Below are 20,394 nucleotides of genomic sequence, written 5' to 3'. Positions count from 1 at the left end.
CTGCGAGTCACTCCTAGCCTCCGCTGCGAGTCATTCCTAGCCTCCGCTGCGAGTCATTCCTAGCCTCTGCTGCGAGTCATTCCTAGCCTCCCCTGCGAGTCATTCCCAGCCTCTGATGCCAGTGATTCCTAGCCTCCGCTATGAGTCATTTCTAGCCTCCGCTGCGAGTCATTCCTAGCCTCCGCTATGAGTCATTCCTAGCCTCCGCTGCAAGTCATTCCTAGCCTCTGCTGCGAGTCACTCCTAGCCTCCGCTGGGAGTCATTCCTAGCCTCTGCTGCAAGTCACTCCTAGCCTCCGCTGCGAATCATTCCTAGCCTCCGCTGCGAGTCATTCCTAGCCTCCGCTGGGAGTCATTCCTAGCCTCCGCTACGAGTCATTCCTAGCCTCCGCTGCGAGTCATTCCTAGCCTCCCCTGTGAGTCATTCCTAGCCTCCGCTATGAGTCATTCCTAGCCTCCGCTGGGAGACATTCCTAGCCTCCGCTGCGAGTCATTCCTAGCCTCCACTGGGAGTCATTCCTAGCCTCAGCTGGGAGTCATTCCTAGCCTCCGCTGGGAGTCATTCCTAGCCTCCCCTGCGAGTCATTCCCAGCCTCTGCTGCCAGTGATTCCTAGCCTCCGCTATGAGTCATTCCTAGCCTCTGCTGCGAGTCATTCCTAGCCTCCGCTGCGAGTCATTCCTAGCCTCCCCTGCGAGTCACTCCTAGCCTCCGCTGCGAGTCATTCCTAGCCTCCCCTGCGAGTCATTCCTAGCCTCCACTGGGAGTCATTCCTAGCCTCCGCTTCAAGTCATTCCTAGCCTCCGCTGGGAGTCATTCCTAGCCTCCTCTGGGAGTCATTCCTAGCCTCCCCTGCAAGTCATTCCCAGTCTCTGCTGCCAGTGATTCCTAGCCTCCGCTATGAGTCATTCCTAGCCTCTGCTGCAAGTCATTCTTAGCCTCCGCAAGAGTCATTCCTAGCCTCCGCTGCGAATCATTCCTAGCCTCCGCTGCAAGTCACTCCTAGCCTCCGCTGGGAGTCATTCCTAGCCTCCGCTACGAGTCATTCCTAGCCTTCCCTGCGAGTCATTCCCAGCCTCTGATGCCAGTGATTCCTAGCCTCCGCTATGAGTAATTCCTAGCCTCCGCTGCGAGTCATTCCTAGCCTCCGCTGCGAGTCATTCCTAGCCTCCGCTGCCAGTCATTCCTAGCCTCCCCTGCGAGTCATTCCTAGACTCCGCTGCGAGTCATTCCTAGACTCCCCTGCAAGTCATTCCCAGCCTCTGCTGCCAGTCATTCCTAGCCTCCCCTGCGAGTCATTCCTAGCCTCCGCTGCCAGTCATTCCCAGCCTCTGCTGCCAGTGATTCCTAGCCTCCGCTATGAGTCATTCCTAGCCTCCGCTGCGAGTCATTCCTAGCCTCCCCTGCGAGTCACTCCTTGCCTCTGCTGCCAGTCACTCCTAGCCTCCGCTGCGAGTCATTCCTAGCCTCTGCTGCGAGTCATTCCTAACCTCCCCTGCGAGTCATTCCTAGCCTCCACTGGGAGTCATTCCTAGCCTCCGCTGCAAGTCATTCCTAGCCTCCGCTGGGAGTCATTCCTAGCCTCCGCTGGGAGTCATTCTTAGCCTCACCTGCGAGTCATTCCCAGCCTCTGCTGCCAGTGATTCCTAGCCTCCGCTATGAGTCATTCCTAGCCTCCGCTGCGAGTCATTCCTAGCCTCCCCTGCGAGTCACTCCTAGCCTCCGCTGCGAGTCATTCCTAGCCTCCGCTGCGAGTCATTCCTAGCCTCTGCTGCGAGTCATTCCTAGCCTCCCCTGCGAGTCATTCCTAGCCTCCACTGGGAGTCATTCCTAGCCTCCGCTGCAAGTCATTCCTAGCCTCCGCTGGGAGTCATTCCTAGCCTCCGCTGGGAGTCATTCCTAGCCTCCCCTGCGAGTCATTCCCAGCCTCTGCTGCCAGTGATTCCTAGCCTCCGCTATGAGTCATTCCTAGCCTCTGCTGCGAGTCATTCCTAGCCTCCGCTGCGAGTCATTCCTAGCCTCCCCTGCGAGTCACTCCTAGCCTCCGCTGCGAGTCATTCCTAGCCTCCGCTGCGAGTCATTCCTAGCCTCCCCTGCGAGTCATTCCTAGCCTCCACTGGGAGTCATTCCTAGCCTCCGCTGCAAGTCATTCCTAGCCTCCGCTGGGAGTCATTCCTAGCCTCCTCTGGGAGTCATTCCTAGCCTCCCCTGCGAGTCATTCCCAGTCTCTGCTGCCAGTGATTCCTAGCCTCCGCTATGAGTCATTCCTAGCCTCTGCTGCAAGTCATTCTTAGCCTCCGCAAGAGTCATTCCTAGCCTCCGCTGCGAATCATTCCTACCCTCCGCTGCAAGTCACTCCTAGCCCCCGCTGGGAGTCATTCCTAGCCTCCGCTATGAGTCATTCCTAGCCTCTGCTGCAAGTCACTCCTAGCCTCCGCTGCGAGTCATTCCTAGCCTCCGCTACAAGTCATTCCTAGCCTCCGCTGGGAGTCATTCCTAGCCTCCGCTACGAGTCATTCCTAGCCTCCCCTGCGAGTCATTCCCAGCCTCTGATGCCAGTGATTCCGAGCCTCCGCTATGAGTCATTCCTAGCCTCCGCTGCGAGTCATTCCTAGCCTCCGCTGCGAGTCATTCCTAGCCTCCGCTGCCAGTCATTCCTAGCCTCCCCTGCGAGTCATTCCTAGACTCCGCTGCAAGTCATTCCTAGACTCCCCTGCGAGCCATTCCTAGCCTCCGCTGCCAGTCATTCCTAGCCTCCCCTGCGAGTCATTCCCAGCCTCTGCTGCCAGTCATTCCTAGCCTCCCCTGCGAGTCATTCCTAGCCTCCGCTGCCAGTCATTCCTAACCTCCACTGGGAGTCATTCCTAGCCTCCGCTGGGAGTCATTCTTAGCCTCCCCTGCGAGTCATTCCCAGCATCTGCTGCCAGTGATTCCTAGCCTCCGCTATGAGTCATTCCTAGCCTCTGCTGCAAGTCATTCCTAGCCTCCCCTGCGAGTCACTCCTAGCCTCTGCTGCCAGTCATTCCTAGCCTCCGCTGCGAGTCATTCCTAGCCTCTGCTGCGAGTCATTCCTAGCCTCCCCTGCGAGTCATTCCTAGCCTCCACTGGGAGTCATTCCTAGCCTCCGCTGCAAGTCATTCCTAGCCTCCGCTGGGAGTCATTCCTAGCCTCCGCTGGGAGTCATTCCTAGCCTCCCCTGCGAGTCATTCCCAGCCTCTGCTGCCAGTGATTCCTAGCCTCCGCTATGAGTCATTCCTAGCCTCTGCTGCGAGTCATTCCTAGCCTCCTCTGCGAGTCATTCCTAGCCTCCCCTGTGAGTCACTCCTAGCCTCCGCTGCGAGTCATTCCTAGCCTCCGCTGCGAGTCATTCCTAGCCTCTGCTGCGAATCATTCCTAGCCTCCCCTGCGAGTCATTCCTAGCCTCCACTGGGAGTCATTCCTAGCCTCCGCTTCAAGTCATTCCTAGCCTCCGCTGGGAGTCATTCCTAGCCTCCGCTGGGAGTCATTCCTAGCCTCCCCTGCGAGTCATTCCCAGTCTCTGCTGCCAGTGATTCCTAGCCTCCGCTATGAGTCATTCCTAGCCTCTGCTGCAAGTCATTCCTAGCCTCCGCAAGAGTCATTCCTAGCCTCCGCTGCGAGTCATTCCTAGCCTCCGCTGAAAGTCACTCCTAGCCTCCGCTGGGAGTCATTCCTAGCCTCCGCTATGAGTCATTCCTAGCCTCTGCTGCAAGTCACTCCTAGCCTCCGCTGCGAGTCATTCCCAGCCTCTGATGCCAGTGATTCCTAGCCTCCGCTATGAGTCATTCCTAGCCTCCGCTGCAAGTCATTCCTAGCCTCCGCTATGAGTCATTCCTAGCCTCTGCTGCAAGTCATTCCTAGCCTCCGCTGCGAGTCACTCCTAGCCTCCGCTGCGAGTCATTCCTAGCCTCCGCTGCGAGTCATTCCTAGCCTCCGCTGGGAGTCATTCCTAGCCTCCGCTACGAGTCATTCCTAGCCTCCCCTGCGAGTCATTCCTAGCCTCCCCTGTGAGTCATTCCTAGCCTCCGCTATGAGTCATTCCTAGCCTCCGCTGTGAGTCATTCCTAGCCTCCGCTGCGAGTCACTCCTAGCCTCCGCTGCGAGTCATTCCTAGCCTCCACTGCGAGTCATTCCTAGCCTCCACTGTGAGTCATTCCTAGCCTCCGCTGTGAGTCATTCCTAGCCTCCGCTTCGAGTCACTCCTAGCCTCCGCTGCGAGTCATTCCTAGCCTCCGCTATGAGTCATTCCTAGCCTCTGCTGCCAGTCATTCCTCGCCTCCGCTGCGAGTCATTCCTAGCCTCTGCTGCCAGTCATTCCTAGCCTCCGCTGTGAGTCATTCCTAGCCTCCGCTGGGAGTCATTCCTAGCCTCCCCTGCGAGTCATTCCTAGCCTCCGCTACGAGTCATTTCTAGCCTCCGCTGCGAGTCATTCCTAGCCTCCACTGTGAGTCATTCCTAGCCTCCGCTACGAGTCATTCCTAGCCTCTGCTGCCAGTCATTCCTAGCCTCCCCTGCGAGTCATTCCCAGCCTCTGCTGCCAGTGATTCCTAGCCTCCGCTGCCAGTCATTCCTAGCCTCCGCTGCGAGTCATTCCTAGCCCCCGCTGCCAGTCATTCTTAGCCTCCCCTGCGAGTCATTCCTAGCCTCCGCTGCGAGTCATTCCTAGCCTCCGCTGCCAGTGATTCCTAGCCTCCGCTGCCAGTCATTCCTAGCCTCCGCTGCGAGTCATTCCTAGCCTCCGCTGGGAGTCATTCCTAGACTCCCCTGCGAGCCATTCCTAGCCTCCGCTGCCAGTCATTCCTAGCCTCCCCTGCGAGTCATTCCCAGCCTCTGCTGCCAGTCATTCCTAGCCTCCCCTGCGAGTCATTCCTAGCCTCCGCTGCCAGTCATTCCTAGCCTCCGCTGCGAGTCATTCCTAGCCTCCGCTGGGAGACATTCCTAGCCTCCTCTGCCAGTCATTCCTAGCCTCCGCTGCCAGTCATTCCTAGCCTCCGCTGCGAGTCATTCCCAGCCTCTGCTGCCAGTCATTCCTAGCCTCCCCTGCGAGTCATTCCCAGCCTCCGCTGCCAGTCATTCCTAGCCTCCGCTGCCAGTCATTCCTAGCCTCCCCTGCGAGTCATTCCCAGCCTCTGCTGCCAGTCATTCCTAGCCTCCCCTGCAAGTCATTCCCAGCTTCTGCTGCCAGTCATTCCTAGCCTCTGCTGGGAGTCATTCCTAGCCTCCGCTGGGAGTCATTCCTAGCCTCTGCTGCGAGTCATTCCTAGCCTCCGCTGCGAGTCATTCCTAGCCTCCGCTGCGAGTCACTCCTAGCCTCCACTGCGAGTCATTCCTAGCCTCCACTGCGAGTTCCCGCTAGGACTCCTACCTACTGAGCACTGTGAATCACGCCAAGTCTCCACTGTGAGTTCTACCTAACTTGAAGCAAAGATGCCATGTTATTGTTCTGCTAGCGCCTCACCAGTTAAGCACAATAATGCTCACGGGGTCGAATCTCAGCCTAAGTAGGTGTCAGAACTTTTACTTCTCTCTTAACTGCCTTATAAGTCCTGATTGTAGATAATGCTTTATTATGTTCTAAAAGACCTTGCTCTGATTGGATGGTAAAATGTATAATGTTGTTTTATTCCTGAGTTCCAGACCCTCTCCCAGGGTGTTGAGTAATTCTTAACTGCTCATCCTCACTACCCCTTAGAAAGCTACGTGTAAAAAGGTGGTAACTTGGTTATCCAACTGGAGGGGAAGAGTAGCTCTGAGCCTGGGAGTCCCTAGGCACACCCTCTGCCCCTCAGAGAGTCTGCACGGTGACCACTGCCTGCTGGGGCACTCAGAGCAAAGGCCGCACAGTCTCCCTGAGTCCAGATTGGTGTTTTGTTGAAAAGGATCCGCCCACTCCAGCAGGACCTTTCCACAGTCTACCTCATGCTTTCTTAGTCCGAAGCCAAGGACGACTCACTCTTGAGTTGCCCTCGCCTACAGATCCCGCTCCATCTGGGTCTCCGCTTGGATTTCATCCCAGATCGATACTGGTCAGGGTTTACCACAATCCCAGCTGTGTTCTGTGGCCGAAGTGGTATTTTGGGCCATATTTATACTTTTTGACGCAAAACTGCGCTAACGCAGTTTTGCGTCAAAAAAATTTGCGACGGCTAACGCCATTCTGAAGCGCCATGCGGGAGCCGTATTTATTGAATGACATTAGCCGGCGTTAGCCGCCGGCACTGTCTGGTGTGCGTTAAAAAAAATGACGTACACCAGGCAGCGCCGGCGTAGGGGAAAATGGAGCTTGGCCGCCAAAAAATGGGGCAAGTCAGGCTGAGGCAAAATTTGCGCCGCAACCCGATTTGCGCCATTTGTTTTTTTACTCCCAACCCCCATTGACATGACTCCTGTCTTAGCAAAGACAGGAGTCATGCCCCCTTGCCCAATGGCCATGCCCAGGGGACTTCTGTCCCCTGGGCATGGTCATTGGGCATAGTGGCATGTAGGGGGGCACAAATCAGGCCCCCCTATGCCACAAAAAAAATATATAAAAATGACTTACCTGAACTTACCTTAATGTCCCTGGGATGGGTCCCTCCAGCCTTGGGTGTACTCCTGGGGTGGGCAAGGGTGAGCATTACCTCTCCCTCGATTACGAGCCGGAGACAATGCGGCAGCCTGTTTCCCGCTAGGCCTGCGGGCAGAAACTCAGGTTTCCGCCCGCCAACCTAGCAGGAAACTCTTCATAACCTCGGCAGGGAAGTCGCCACATAGGCAGCGGCCACCTTGTCGGGAGTTTGTCAGACAGGCTTTGCCGTCCGTCAAACTCAAAATAGGGCCCTAAATCTTGGTCATCACAAAACTTCAAGTGATTCGATCAGTACTGGCTCCCAAGCATCCCTCACATTTGCAGATTACAGCTTACATTTCCAGATTAACAGTGCATATTTGCATTTCTTTAAGGCAAGCAGGCGCCCTGGCAAGAAGGCTTCTTTAGATGTCTGCCCGCCCTCAGATTCACTTAACAGGAGACTCACCGAGTGACAATTCAGCTGAAGCTTTTTAAACCACCTAAATGAACCGTCCCAGGACGGTTGTCATTTTCCAACATTCGAGGCAGAAGTGGCTGAGGAATGTGTGCCACCATCTGATGATTCCATGGCCCCCCTTGGGGTCGCAACCCAAAGTTTGAAGACTTCTGGTCTAGAGTGAATTCACAAACAGCCCAACTGTCATCCTGACCCAGAAGTGTATTCCACAGACAGGCCGAGGCACAGAATGGTTAAGCAAGAAAATGCCCACTTCCTAAAAGTGGCATTTTCAAATTTACAATTCAAAAACCAACCTCACTAAAAGTTATACTTTTAAATTGTAAGTTCAGAGACCCCAAACTCCATATCTCTACAACAAATGAGAAGATACACTTAAAAGATATTTCAAGGCAATCCCTATGTTATCCTATAGGAGAGACAGATCTTGCAATAGTGAAAACTGAACTTAGCAGTATTTCACTATCAGGACACATAAAAAACACCGGTACATGTCCTACCTTTCAAATACACTGCACCCTTCCCTTGGGGCTGCCTTGGCCCTACCTTGGCCCTACCTTTAGGGTGACATACATGTAGTAAAGAGGAAAGTTTGGGCCTGGCAAGTGGGTACACTCATCAGGTCAAAATGGCAGTTTAAAACTGCATACACAGACTCTGCAGTGGCAGGTCTGAGCCAAGTTTACAGGGCTACTCATGTGAGTGGCACAACCAGTGCTGCAGGCCCACTAGTAGCATTTGATTTACAGGCCCTGGGCACCTCTAGTGCACTTTACCAGGGACTTAGCTGTAAATCAAATATGCCGATCATGGAAAGCCAATCGCCAATACAATTTACACAGGGAACAGTTGCACTTTAGCAGTGGTCAGCAGTGGTAAAGAGCCCAGAGTCCTAAACCCAGCAAAAACGAACTTCATTACAGGATCAAAACCAAGAGGTCAGAACCAAAAAGACAGGGGACACCACACCAGGCGCTGACAAGTCTAACACATGCCTCCCCAGCTGAAAGTGGGGAAAACTACCCAACCTCTTGGGAGTTCTCATCACTAAGGTGGAAGAACCTGGAAAGACCATCAACATTGGCGTGTTCTGTTCCCGGGCGATGTTCCACCATAAAGTCCATTCCCTGAAGGGAGGTGGACCACCTCAACAGTTTAGTATTTTTATCCCTCATCTGCCTTAACCATCTGAGGGGCCTGTGGTCTGTCTGAACGAGAAAGTGAGTCCCAAACAAGTAGGGTCTTAGCTTCTTCAGCGTCCAGCTCACAGCAAAAGCTTCCCTTTCTATTGCGCTCCACCTCTGTTCCCTGAGAAGTAATCTCCTACTATTGAAGGCTACAGGCTGGTCTAGACCCTCTTCGATTAGCTGTGAAAGCAGAGCTCCCACACTATGCTCTGCGGCATCTGTATGCACCACAAATTCCTTGAAAAAGTCAGAAGCCTTGAGCACGGGTGCTGTGCGCATGCCTCTGCCATGCCTCTGCCATGCCTCTGTCCAGATCACCTGTTGTGGCTGCTTCTAGGAAGTCAGCTCTGTCGAGTGGGCAGCAATGGTGCCAAACCCCTTGATGGATCTACTGTAGTGTCCGGTGAGACCTAAAAAGGCTCTTGGGTGTGCCCAAGCCAGAATAGTGTCAATAGTGTCAATCTTTGCTTGTAGGTGTGCCAACTGGCCACTCCCTACCTGGTGTCCCAAGTACACCACAGACCCCTTCTCTATCTGGCACTTACTGGCCTTGATAGTGAGGCCTGCACTCTGCAGGGCCCTCAACACTTCCTGGAGACGGAGCAAGTGGTCCTCCCTTGCTACAGCTGAAGACAGAAATGTCGTCTATGTAGGCAGCACTGAAGTTCTTCAACCCAGCCAGGACCTGGTTGTCTAGGTATGTGGCAGGGGAGTTCTTCAACCCAAAGGGCATAACATGGAACTGATAATGCCCCTCTGGTATTGAAAATGCTGACCTCTCCTTGGCTTCCTCGGTTAATTCGATCTACCAGTACCCAGATGTTAGAGCAAACGCGCTGAGGAACTTAGCAGCTCCCAAAAAGACAATGAGCTCATCAGCTTGGGATTTGGGGTGCGCACCAGTCTTAGTGACGGCAGTGAGCAACCCGGTAGTCAACACAGAACCTCAGTTCAGGTGTGACACTGGGTGGAGCAGCCTTGGGGACCAGAACTACTGGGCTGGACCAAAGACTGTTGGAGTACTCACTCACCCCGAACTCCAGCATCTTAGAGACTTCCTCTTTGATGCTGCTCCTCACTCTATCAGCCAACCTGTAAGACTTGTGCTTAACAGGCAGGCTGTCCCCCATGTCAATATCATGGGTACACCATTGGGTCACTCCAGGGATCAATCAATCAATCAATCAAAAAATGAGTAGAGCGTGCTACTCACCCGTGAGGGTCTCAAGGCGCTGGGGGGGTGGGTGAACAGGGGGGGGGCACGGAGGGTCACTGATCGAACAACCATGTCTTGAGCTTCTTTCTGAAGACCAGGAGGTCTTTGGTTTTGCGAAGGTTGGTGGGGAGGGTGTTCCAGGTTTTGGGGGCGAGGTAGGAGAAGGACCTGCCTCCTGTGGTGGTGCGCTGGATGCGGGGGACTGTGGCTAGGGCGAGGTCGGCTGATCCGAGGTTGCGCGTGGGAGTGTGGAAGTTAACTCTTTCGTTGAGGTAGGTTGGGCCGGTGTTGTGGAGGGGTTTGTGTGCGTGGATGAGGATCTTGAATGTGGTCCTCTTGTCTATGGGGAGCCAGTGAAGGGATTTGAGGTGTGGTGAGATTCGTTCGTGGCGGGGGAGGCCAAGGACGAGGCGTGTGGCTGTGTTCTGGATTCTCTGGAGTTTGCGTTTGAGTTTGAGTGTGGTGCCGGCGTAGAGGGCGTTACCGTAGTCCAGTCTGCTGCTGATGAGTGCGTGGGTGACTGTCTTTCTGGTTTCTGGGGGAATCCATTTGAAGGATTTTTTTAGAGTGCGGAGTGTGTGGAAGCAGGAGGAGGTTAGAGCATTGATTTGCTGTGTCATGGAGAGGGAGGGGTCCAAGATGATGCTGAGGTTGCGTGCATGGTTTGCGGGGGTGGGTGCGGGGCCTAGGGCGGTGGGCCACCAGGAGTCGTGGGATGGGTGAGAACATGGAGGTGAACTGCCCCAGTAACTGGTGACAGTCCCTTTGCTGTTCTAGGGTCAGAGGTTCACAGCCTCCATGTCATGCTACTCTTTGGAAGACGGAAGGTCAGAGAGAGGTTCACTCTCCTCTTTCCCCCCATTATCCATGACCAAGGGCATGGTCAACTATGACCTCTCAAAGTGCGGCTTGAGGCGGTTCACGTGCAGGACCCTCAAAAGGTTCCTAGGGATCTGAATGTCCCCCAGGTAGGTGGCACTACTCTTGCGCTCCTTCACCTCAGATTGCACAGACTAGCGGTCTTGTAGAGCACAAGTTCTACGGGTCATCACCCACACTTTCTGGCCAGGTTGAAACTCAACGAGCGGTATTCTGGTGGTACCAGCATTTCATGTCCTCCTGGCTAGCTTCCAGATTCTCCTGGGTGAGTTTCCAGAAGGGGACTGCTGGTTCCTGAAGGCCAGCATGTGTTACTTCATGATTTCATCATTTTAAATTTGGTAACACTCTCTTGGCATCGGCTGCACCTAATTAGTACCAATTTAACACTGCGATATAATAATAAGCAACAGAAAGGTGACCAGTCCAGCTTTGCAGAGGGCTTCCACTCTGCAGCAACAAGTGTTGTCGCATTTTAAGTAACTTTTGAACCATTTGAGCTAGAAACACATTTTTTTGTTAAAATCTGCAGGTTATGAAGCAGATGATGGATTATTTGGCAAATGCAGAAAATGTATAATTATGCGAAAATCGCCACACAAGCGCATAATTCCAATGGCCCTGCCCTTAGTGAAATATCCTGAAGTGGCAGGTAATGTCAGATTCCTGTAGGCGGCGCTGTACGCCTAAACTGCTTTTTGAAAGAGGTGCTCCTGGTACAAGAAAAACACAGAGAGGCCTCGCACAACATTTATGACCAGGGCCCCACAGCATCTTCTGACAGGTCTTGCTCGTATGTTTTGGAAGAAATCGAAACCACAATTATTTCCTTCCTTCATTTTGCCTTTTAATGTTAGTTGATCAGTGATGTTTGTTTTCCATTACACGCTGTTTATCGACCTCCAGTGGATGTAAGGCCTCCAACACATAAAGGGGCATATTTATACTCCGTTTGCGCCGGAATTGCGTCGTTTTTTTTTACGCAATTCCGACGCAAAACTAACTCCATATTTATACTTTGGCGTTAGACGTGTCTAGCGCCAAAGTCCATGGAGTTTGCGTCCTTTTTTAGCGTGGACACCTACTTTGCGTTAATTATATGCAAGGTAGGCGTTCCCGTCTAAAAAAGTGACTCCGCGGCATGTGCGCCGTATTTACACTCCCGGGCAAAATTCACGCCCGGGAGTGGGCGGGTCAAAAAAAATGACGTACGGCCGCTTTTGTGCCGTTTTTTAGCACCTGCAAAAGGCAGGCGTTAAGGGACCTGTGGGCTCTGAAGGAGCCCAGAGGTGCCCTCCCATGCCCCCAGGGACCTGCAGGGTGCACCAGCACCTTCGCAATGTTCACTGTGAAAATTGCGACGGTGCTGGCCAGAGGGGCCCTGCACTGCTGATGCCAAGTGCATGGGTAGTACAGGGGCCCCCCTGGGGGCCCCTGCACCCGTTCTCCACCAGCCTTTTCATGATGATGCTACTGCCATATAACCGCTGGCAGCGGAGGCGGTCGTAATTCCCAGGGAAGCGCTTCTTGCATCGCTACCTTGGCGGGTTAGGCCTGCCACCATCCTCCAGACTGCTGGGATCTGAGATCCTGGCAGAGGTGGTGGTCCAACCGCCAGGGTTGTAATGGTACCTTGACCTAGTCCCTTCAGGCCTACTTTGTGCAGTGTTGTCTCCTGACACCCCTCCCCGTAGCTCTCTCCTGGTTTATCTGGTCGGCTCACATTTGGTCTGGTGGGGGGGTCTCCTCTCTGGCCTTCCCCGGGGCCTCTCTGTTCTCCCACCGCAGAAGAAACATGGATTTGGCCCTTCCTGTCATCCCGCTAGTGCCATCTTCACACTGCCTCCCGTCTTGGGGCTCCTGGCACATGTGCCCTCTTTCTGCTCTCCCTTCTCTATGGGCCAATGGCGCCCCTGTCGGTCAGACCGCCGCATTGGTGGCGGTCCAGACCGCCACTGAGAGTGTGGCAGTCTATACATGGACACACTCATCATCAGGCCCCTATTCTTTTTGAGTGGTAGTAAAACGAGTTAACAACTGAACTATGAAGTGTGTGCTTTTAATTATAATTGTATTTACATAGAGTTTACTACCCCTAAGGACGTGTTGAAGGGACAGTTTTGTAAAACAATTGGTATTACATATGGTCTGCGTATTATTAAAATCTATATTTTTAAAGCACTATTTTATAGTAAAACATTTTGCACATTTTGTCGTAGTCTATTTTATTCTGTGGGTAATGCAAATATGAAATAATGACTTACATATTCACAGTGCTTTCTGTCCGCTCCGGTTACACACAGACCTCTGCGGTCCATTAACTAATCGAGGTTTCATAATGCACTAATATGAATTTCCCACTGAGTAACAATTTTGTTTTATTTATTTTTCATTTAAGCTGGCTGTTATTTTTATGTAGCTCACTGATAGTGACAGACCTATAAAAACTTTCAGGATATTTTGGGGCTTGCGCCGGCAGAGTATCACTTTATTTTGGACGCAGCGGCAGCACAATTCTGTCAATCATACGTATGAGGTGACGCACATCCACCCTGCGTGGCTTAGCATGGCCTCATACATATGGAGTAAGGAATAAGCAGCGCAAGCCGCTGAGTTGCTTCACTCTGTGCCAAGGAGGTGTTCCATGGGCGCTGGGGCGGCTGTTCCCACGCAACACTAATGGATTTTGATGCTGCACCAGATTTACAAAATCACGTAAACTGTAGCAGTGCCAAAACCTTACACCTCCCCAGAGCAAACATAATAAGGAGAAATGTTTTCATTTCTCCTCGTTTTTCCCTCTTTCCATGCGTGTTGCATTCTGCTGCACACATGGAAAGAGGAAAATACCTCTCAGGGTTGTTTTTGTGCATGGAGGTCTCCCTTCCTGCACAAAAACAACCCTGCCTACTTGGTACTAGGCAGTAATGTGTCAGCCACTGCAGGAGAAAGGGCAGGAATGCACCATATTTCGTAAATACGGTCCAGTCCTGCCCTTTTATATTGGCGTAGGACAGTGTAGCAAGAGGCCTTGCGGCGCTGCCCCACACCAATTCCTCATAAACGAGGACCCTTGTTTTTAGCCACACCTTGGACCACAACCCCACACTCTCTGACCTTTGGTTTGCTAAAGGCTATTTAATAATATTTCTTCACCGTAAAAATGATGTGCTGTTTTAATTGGGGACATTTATGATTGTCGATGATGAGAAGTACCAGGTTCTCGAAGGGTTTTCAGGAGGGGGTTCTCTTATGCCTACAAATTCTTGAGAGGGGGTACTGGCATCAAAAAGTTTGAAGACCTCTGCTCTAGACAGTCACAGAAAGGGAGCTGAGGTGTGCCCTGCTTTTCCTGATGGGTCTTCCTGAGCTAGAGTGGTGGGAGGGGCTGACACCTGCACCTGAATAGAGCTGTGCCTGTCCTCGGTCAAAGCAGTATCGAACCCCCTGGGGTGTGCCTGGGGCCAGGGCAGGGAAAGGCAATGTCTTGTGCACTACAAAGACTTCTCTTTGAAGTTTGCCTACTTCAAAGACAGAAATGGGTATAAGTACTGGACCTCTGACACCACATAGTTAGAGCACTTCTGGGCTGAAGACATTCTGCCAGGAAGAAGAGCTGAATGTTGTAGGAGGGATTGCCACTCTGCCAGTTGCTTTGTTGTGCTGGCCTGCTGCTTCTGTCCCGGGACATCTTGATTTACAAGGTTCTCCAAGGGCTTGAACTAAGCTTGTCTCCTTTTAAGAAGTCTGAGGGCAATCAAAGACTTCACCTGCCAGTGCCTGGGCTCTCTTGCTCAGAGTCCTGACTTGCCAAGTGCTGTTTAGTCCAGTTCCTGGGCCTTTGGAAGTGTGCTCTGGTGCAACCAAGAAGAAACTAAGCACATTGACTACAGAGCGACTTTGGAACTTACACCGCTCTCCGCCTCCGCATCGCTGATGCCTCGCGCCTTGACCTGCTGGATTCATCGAACCCGCCTTGTTGTAAGGAACCAACACCTTGCCACGGATGCTGCATCAGCTCCCCTGCAACCATAAGGAACCGATGCCTCACCTCCCCGATAGCAGTAAGGAACCCACGCCGCACCGGCTCCAGTAACATCTCACCTGCCCAACTCAAAGCAGTGTTTTTGTTTCCTCATCGTTTTCCATGGTTCTGTACCTGGGGTCTGTGCAACTTCATGAATGGCCCGCACTCCCTCATGAGTGGCGTTGGCTTGTTTGGGACGACACCATGATAGCCCCAGTTGGAACTCTTGTGTTTCTAAGCTCTTGAATAAGATTTAATCTTTGAAAATGTGTATCTTTACTTGTGTATGTTGGAGTTTTTTCGTTTTGGTCTTGTTTTACACAGATATATTGACTATTTGTCTAAACTGGTTTGGAGTACTTTTTTGTTTTTTCACTGGGTTGCTGTGGGTGTGTATGTACAAATACTTTACACATTGTCTCTGAGATAAGCCTGACTGCTCATGACAAGCTACCAAGGGGTGAGCAGGGGTTATCTTAGCTGTGCAACTCTCTTACCCTGACTAGAGTGTGGGTCCCCGCTTGGACAGAGCCGAACCACTGCGAACTAGAGACCCCATTTCTAACAAATACTATAACAAAATGGGCCGCTTTATGCTGCATAGTTTGCCATTTCTTGCTGCATAATTTACTCAACTCTGCCACAGAATTCTGCCCTCTCATGTCGTATGAGCCCAGCGGCGCTGACTAACGTAAGCTAGGCCTGCTTGTGTAACATTGATACACTTTACAGAGGCAGCACAGGCCCTGAGAAGAGCGGGGCCTGGAGCTGACGGCCCCTGCTGCTCCGCCGGGTCACACCCCTGGAGGTGAGGTATGTACTGCTCCATGCCGAGGAGTGGCATGAGGCATGTACTGCTCCATGCCAGGACTGGCATGAGGCATGTTCTACTCCATGCCAAGGACTGGCATGAGGCATGTACTGCTCCATGCGAACTGCTCCACGCCAGGACTGGCATAAGGCATGTTCTGCTCCATGCCAAGGACTGGCATGAGGCATGTTCTGCTCCATGCCAAGGACTGGCACGAGGCATGTTCTGCTCCATGCCAAGGACTGGCACGAGGCATGTACTGCTCCATGCCAAGGACTGGCACGAGGCATGTTCTGCTCCATGCCAAGGACTGGCACGAGGCATGTTCTGCTCCATGCCAAGGACTGGCATCCTTCCCTTGCCTTTGTAGAATGAAGCTGTAAATAGGGCGTTTCCAAAACAGCCTTCTCTGAAGTATTGAAAACTGCAGCAAGGGGTGGATTGAGTCTGACATGCTACTTTTAACCGACTCTCTGGTTTATGCGAGGGGGGCATGGCGTGCATGGTCGTGCTTGTGAGTGTGGAACCAGAAAGGTGTAGCCACAGATTTAGAGCGCTACCTTACTTGCACCTCACTCGAGGCACTTGGGATGCAGCCAGAGTGGAGGCAATGATCGATTGGCCTCCTGGGCAAGGAAGATGGCAGCTCAGCGTTGTGTAGAATCAGAAGGAGGGGATGTCTGTTGTGTTGGGGCTCAAACCTGGCTCTCCAGCTCCAAAGTCAGCAGCTTTGGCCCTTATATCACATAATTCCCTGCATTCACAGCACCACAACTTCTCCCCTCACAGGCCGTATACAACACACGTATTGGCAAAGTCAATCCAGCTAGCATTTGCTTGCAGCTTTTTGGCTTTGTCAATGCTTGTTTTGTTTCATTGTGGTTTTTGTAAGCCTTTAGTGTTGGAGAAGCTTCTTCACCCTCGCCCATATAAAATAAAAAACATTGACTAATAGCAAAAATATACTTTGTTCCCAAAAGGCACACATAGCCAATGGCTGAAGTTGGCTGGCTCTGTGCTGTATGCAGTGGTGGGCGGAAATAAAATGTGAGTGACAATACAGCAGACCAATGGGAGAAGAGCACTCGCTGAAAGCTCCTGTAAGTTAGTATATTATATAAATAGTTCTAGTGAAATCAAAAGATCTTGGCTAATGCCAGACCCAAAAACACCCCCCCTCTCCCCCTGAACAAGAGACGGAGTAGCCTCTCTCTCGGCCATCTGAGAGCTGCTTTGGCCTCACAAGGGGCAGGAAAGCTCTACATGGATGCAAGTACAGGACAATATGATCAGTTTTCCTAGCACTGAGTGTGATCCAGTTGTACTCAGTCTCTCCCTGGCACCTGGCCTGGATGGGTTTATTGGGCAAGGACCGCCCTGCCCTGCCCTTTCACCACTCCCTGGGCACTGTGAAGGATGAACCCTGGCCCCTGGTGAGCTGAGCCGGGGGGTGGTGAGAGGTGAAGGGGAGCGCCCGAGGTGCCCCAGAGCCGAGGCCTTGGGGTGCACGGTGCAGCCCTCTGAGGGCGCCCGGTAAGGGTGGCCCAAGCACAGTGAACTGAGGGAGGAGTGAGTGCCCGAGGGTCACACTTGGCACACTCTGGGCACAGTGTAGTGGGAGAAGCCCGCAGGAAGACGCAGCACCCCAGATACCAGTGTCCTCAACGGGGCCCGTCAGGTACACTCTAGCGCCTAGAAGCAAAATAGGTGTGCCTGGCAGGAAAAAATACAGGTGAGGTTTCGAGAAAACAGTAGAATAACAAACGTGACCCCTGTGGCACCTCGCCCTGTGGCACCTCTGGGCTGTAATCACCGTGCTATGACGTGGCACCAGGATGAGATGCGCTCGCCTCCTTCACCTCGCTCCACGGCGGCCTGTGTGTGGGTGCGGGGCGCCCTCCGGTGGGCGGGATGGGTACTGCAGCGTGGCCTCCCTGCTCCATAACACCTGCTGCCTCATCTGCTCCTAGGGCAGAGGCCACTCCTTGCATCTTGTCAAGTGTGAAGAGGGGGGGGGCGCAGGGAGGCCGAGCCGAGCTCCGAGAGCCCCCGAGCCGAGCTCCGAGAGCCCCCGAGCCGAGCCTTACACAATGTGGCGTGGCACAGCATGCAACAAACTCTTGTGAGACTGTGATAAGGTAGCTTCAAAATAAATTTAAAAAGTGTCTTCAAATGTTTCGCCTTAGTACATGGGATTATATCTCTGCTTTGAGAAGCACGTGTTGAAGGTGAGAGTAACTGAACATAAGGAACATTCCTACCCCTCCCCAATGACGCTATAAAAGAACTAAGGGCCTGGTTAAGAGCGCGGGGAATGGAATTCTCCGTCACAAGTGTGAGGGCTATGCTGTTCCCCATCTTAGGGCCACCTGAGGCTAGAATGGGCTCAGAATGCGGCGGACGGATTTCTGTTGCGTTTGTGAGGAGTGTTCCCCTCCACCAAGATGCAAGTCAGGGCCCAGGAGACGGCGGTTGCCACGTGTGACCTGTATGTGGCCGAGGTCTGTATCTTGGCTGAAGCACTACGGGGGGCTATTAATCACAACACCCGTTTTTGTAGGGCGCGGATCCTGAATGCACGTATTCCGGGGTGCTCTCCTATGTGATAATGAACAGAAAGGTGGTTCGTTGAAATAAAGTATCACCCCTGATCACAAAGTTTGGTCAAGCAGGTCAGCTGGGGTTCGCCGCAGCTTTTGCAGATTCACACTGCGCACTTCACCCGCCAGTGTCCCTTTCTCACATTAAAACTTTGCTCTTCATTTTACATTCAGGCCCGGTTCTAGCGGTTGGGCAGGTGGGCCAGGCCCACCCAAACATGACCTTTGGCCCTCCCAGTAACAGCAAAAGAGGCCACAGGGAGAGCACCTGTTAAGTGCGTCCTCCATGTCGCAAATGGGATTTTTTTTTACTTTTGTTCAATTATCAGTCAGGGGTCAGCGAGAAATCTCTAGACTACCTTTTATAGTGCATTGGTTTAATAGGCGCTGTTTTAGTTGTGCACGGTTAAGGAGAAAAATACCCCTTTAGAGGGTTTCCCTATTTTTCTACGGTATGAGACAAAACTCGGGGCGTGCAGGTGAAAGAAAACAGCCGGTGGCGACCTGAGCGCATGTCTGAGGTGAGCTGCAGTGGGGTGTTGGGGAAGAGAAGCCAATGATGCAGCAGCTGCAGTGGCACCAGAACCCGGGATGTAGGCTACATCCAGAACTGGCGAACAGTGGGCACGCATTGGCCCAGCCAAACGCCCCCTCGGCCCATCCAGATATAAATTCCTGGATCCGGGCCTGGTGACATTGGAGCATCGTTGGGGGCAGAACTCACATTTTGCACAGCTCGAACCCTGCGCAAGGCCACAAGAGCTCTTGCTTATCAACAAACAGAGACGAGGTTCATGTTTCTTTTTTCGGCTTTGGAGATTTGTCAGGATTCAAGGCTGGTCCTCCTTGTTAGATGGGTGGGATCTGTAGCCGCTAAGCTACACCGCCTCCCGTGAAAGCTAGACTGATTTCGGACTTGAGGTCTGAGAGAGAGGGTGTTTGTGCATGCATGTGGGTGCAATGCTTTTAGTGTCTGTGTCCTCGTGCCCACCTTGTACCTATCTCAGGGCCTGTGGTCCCAGGACTAGCGACAAGAGGCCATGGAATGTGTGATCATCAGTGCATGAACACGTCCCTCAAACAAATAAGTTTTTAGCAGCAAAGAAAGTTCCACAGGGTCCACGTGCAAAAAAGCTCAAGTCACTTTGAAGAACTTTCCAGACTTTTGTCTTTGGCTGTGGTGTTCCCCGACGGGGGGGGAAAGGAGACGAGGGCTGTGGTACTGCGCCATTTTCTGCGAAGCTTCTTTGGAGAAATGCAGAACCTTTCTATTTTGGATTGCTGTGTGTTTACCAGAGCTTGAATGATGCCCCAGACTGGGGTCAGTGCTGTGCCTAATGGCCGAGCACTCAGTGCTTCCCCGGACACAGAGGAAGTGCTGCACACGTGTGCAGAGAGGTGTGGAGCAGGGACAGGACCTGCTGCCCGGCTGACCTTTGGCTGGGCCAAGCTTTCATCCTGCACGAGCGGAGCTGGACCCCCTGCACGAGCGGAGCTGGGCCCCCTGCACGAGCGGAGCTGGACCCCCTGCACGACCGGAGCTGGACCCCCCTGCACGAGCGGAGCTGGACCCCCCCCTGCACGCCCGGAGCTGACCCTCGTGTTCTTGCTTTTTCAGTACACCATCAGCTCTTTGAGCTAGAAACAATTTTGCATTTGCTGAAACCTGATAGATTATGTGGCAAGTCCACCACTATGCAGAAAGCAACGTGGCCGTACAGTGGCATTATTCCACGGGGCCCGGTGTTAACCCTGAGCTGTGTCAGCTGCGGTTAGAAAACCAGTGAGACCATTCAGGACATTAAGGGGGGCATTCTGACCCTGGCGGTCATGGACCGCCAGGGCCAACGACCGCGGAAACACCGCCAACAGGCTGGCGGTGCTTCCATGGGCATTCTGACCGCGGCGGTAAAGCCGCGGTCAGAAACGGGAAACCGGCGGTGTCCCGCCGGTTTCCCGCTGCCCCTGGAAATCCTCCACGGCGGGGCTGCAAGCAGCGCCGCCATGGGGATTCCGACACCCTTCCCGCCAGCCTGGTTCTGGCGGTTTCCACTGCCAGAACCTGGCTGGCGGAAACGGGTGTCGTGGGGCCCCTGGGGGCCCCTGCAGTGCCCATGCCATTGGCATGGGCACTGCAGGGGCCCCCTAACAGGGCCCCACATAGATTTTCAGTGTCTGCGTGGCAGACACTGAAAATCGCGACGGGTGCAACTGCACCCGTCGCACCCCTTCCACTCCGCCGGCTCCATTCGGAGCCGGCAACCTCGTGGAAGGGGGTTTCCCACTGGGCGGGCGGGCGGCCTTCTGGCGGTCGCCCGCCAGCCCAGCGGGAAACTCAGAATGACCGCAGCGGTCTTTCGACCGCGGTACGGTCTTCTGGCGGTTCCCGCCAGGCCGGCGGCATCCGCCGCCGGCGGGGGTCAGAATGACCCCCTAAGTGTCCAGAACTGTGCTTTGTCCTGGCTGCGTTTCCACTACTGGGTCACGGATAACCACGTGGGACAACACGCAGGCTCTCGCCATCCCACAGCGTCTACTGGCGTGGGTGGGAGCCTCGTGTGGGTGATGGCTTTCTCAGGAAATTGTCAATTGTAAACTCAATTGCTGGGGGTTTACCCCATGAAGTTGT

The sequence above is a fragment of the Pleurodeles waltl genome, chromosome 12 (genome assembly GCF_031143425.1).
Source record: "Pleurodeles waltl isolate 20211129_DDA chromosome 12, aPleWal1.hap1.20221129, whole genome shotgun sequence".
NCBI lineage: Eukaryota > Metazoa > Chordata > Amphibia > Caudata > Salamandridae > Pleurodeles > Pleurodeles waltl.
The sequence above is the reverse complement of the archived record's forward strand: the minus strand, read 5'-3'. Positions refer to the sequence as shown.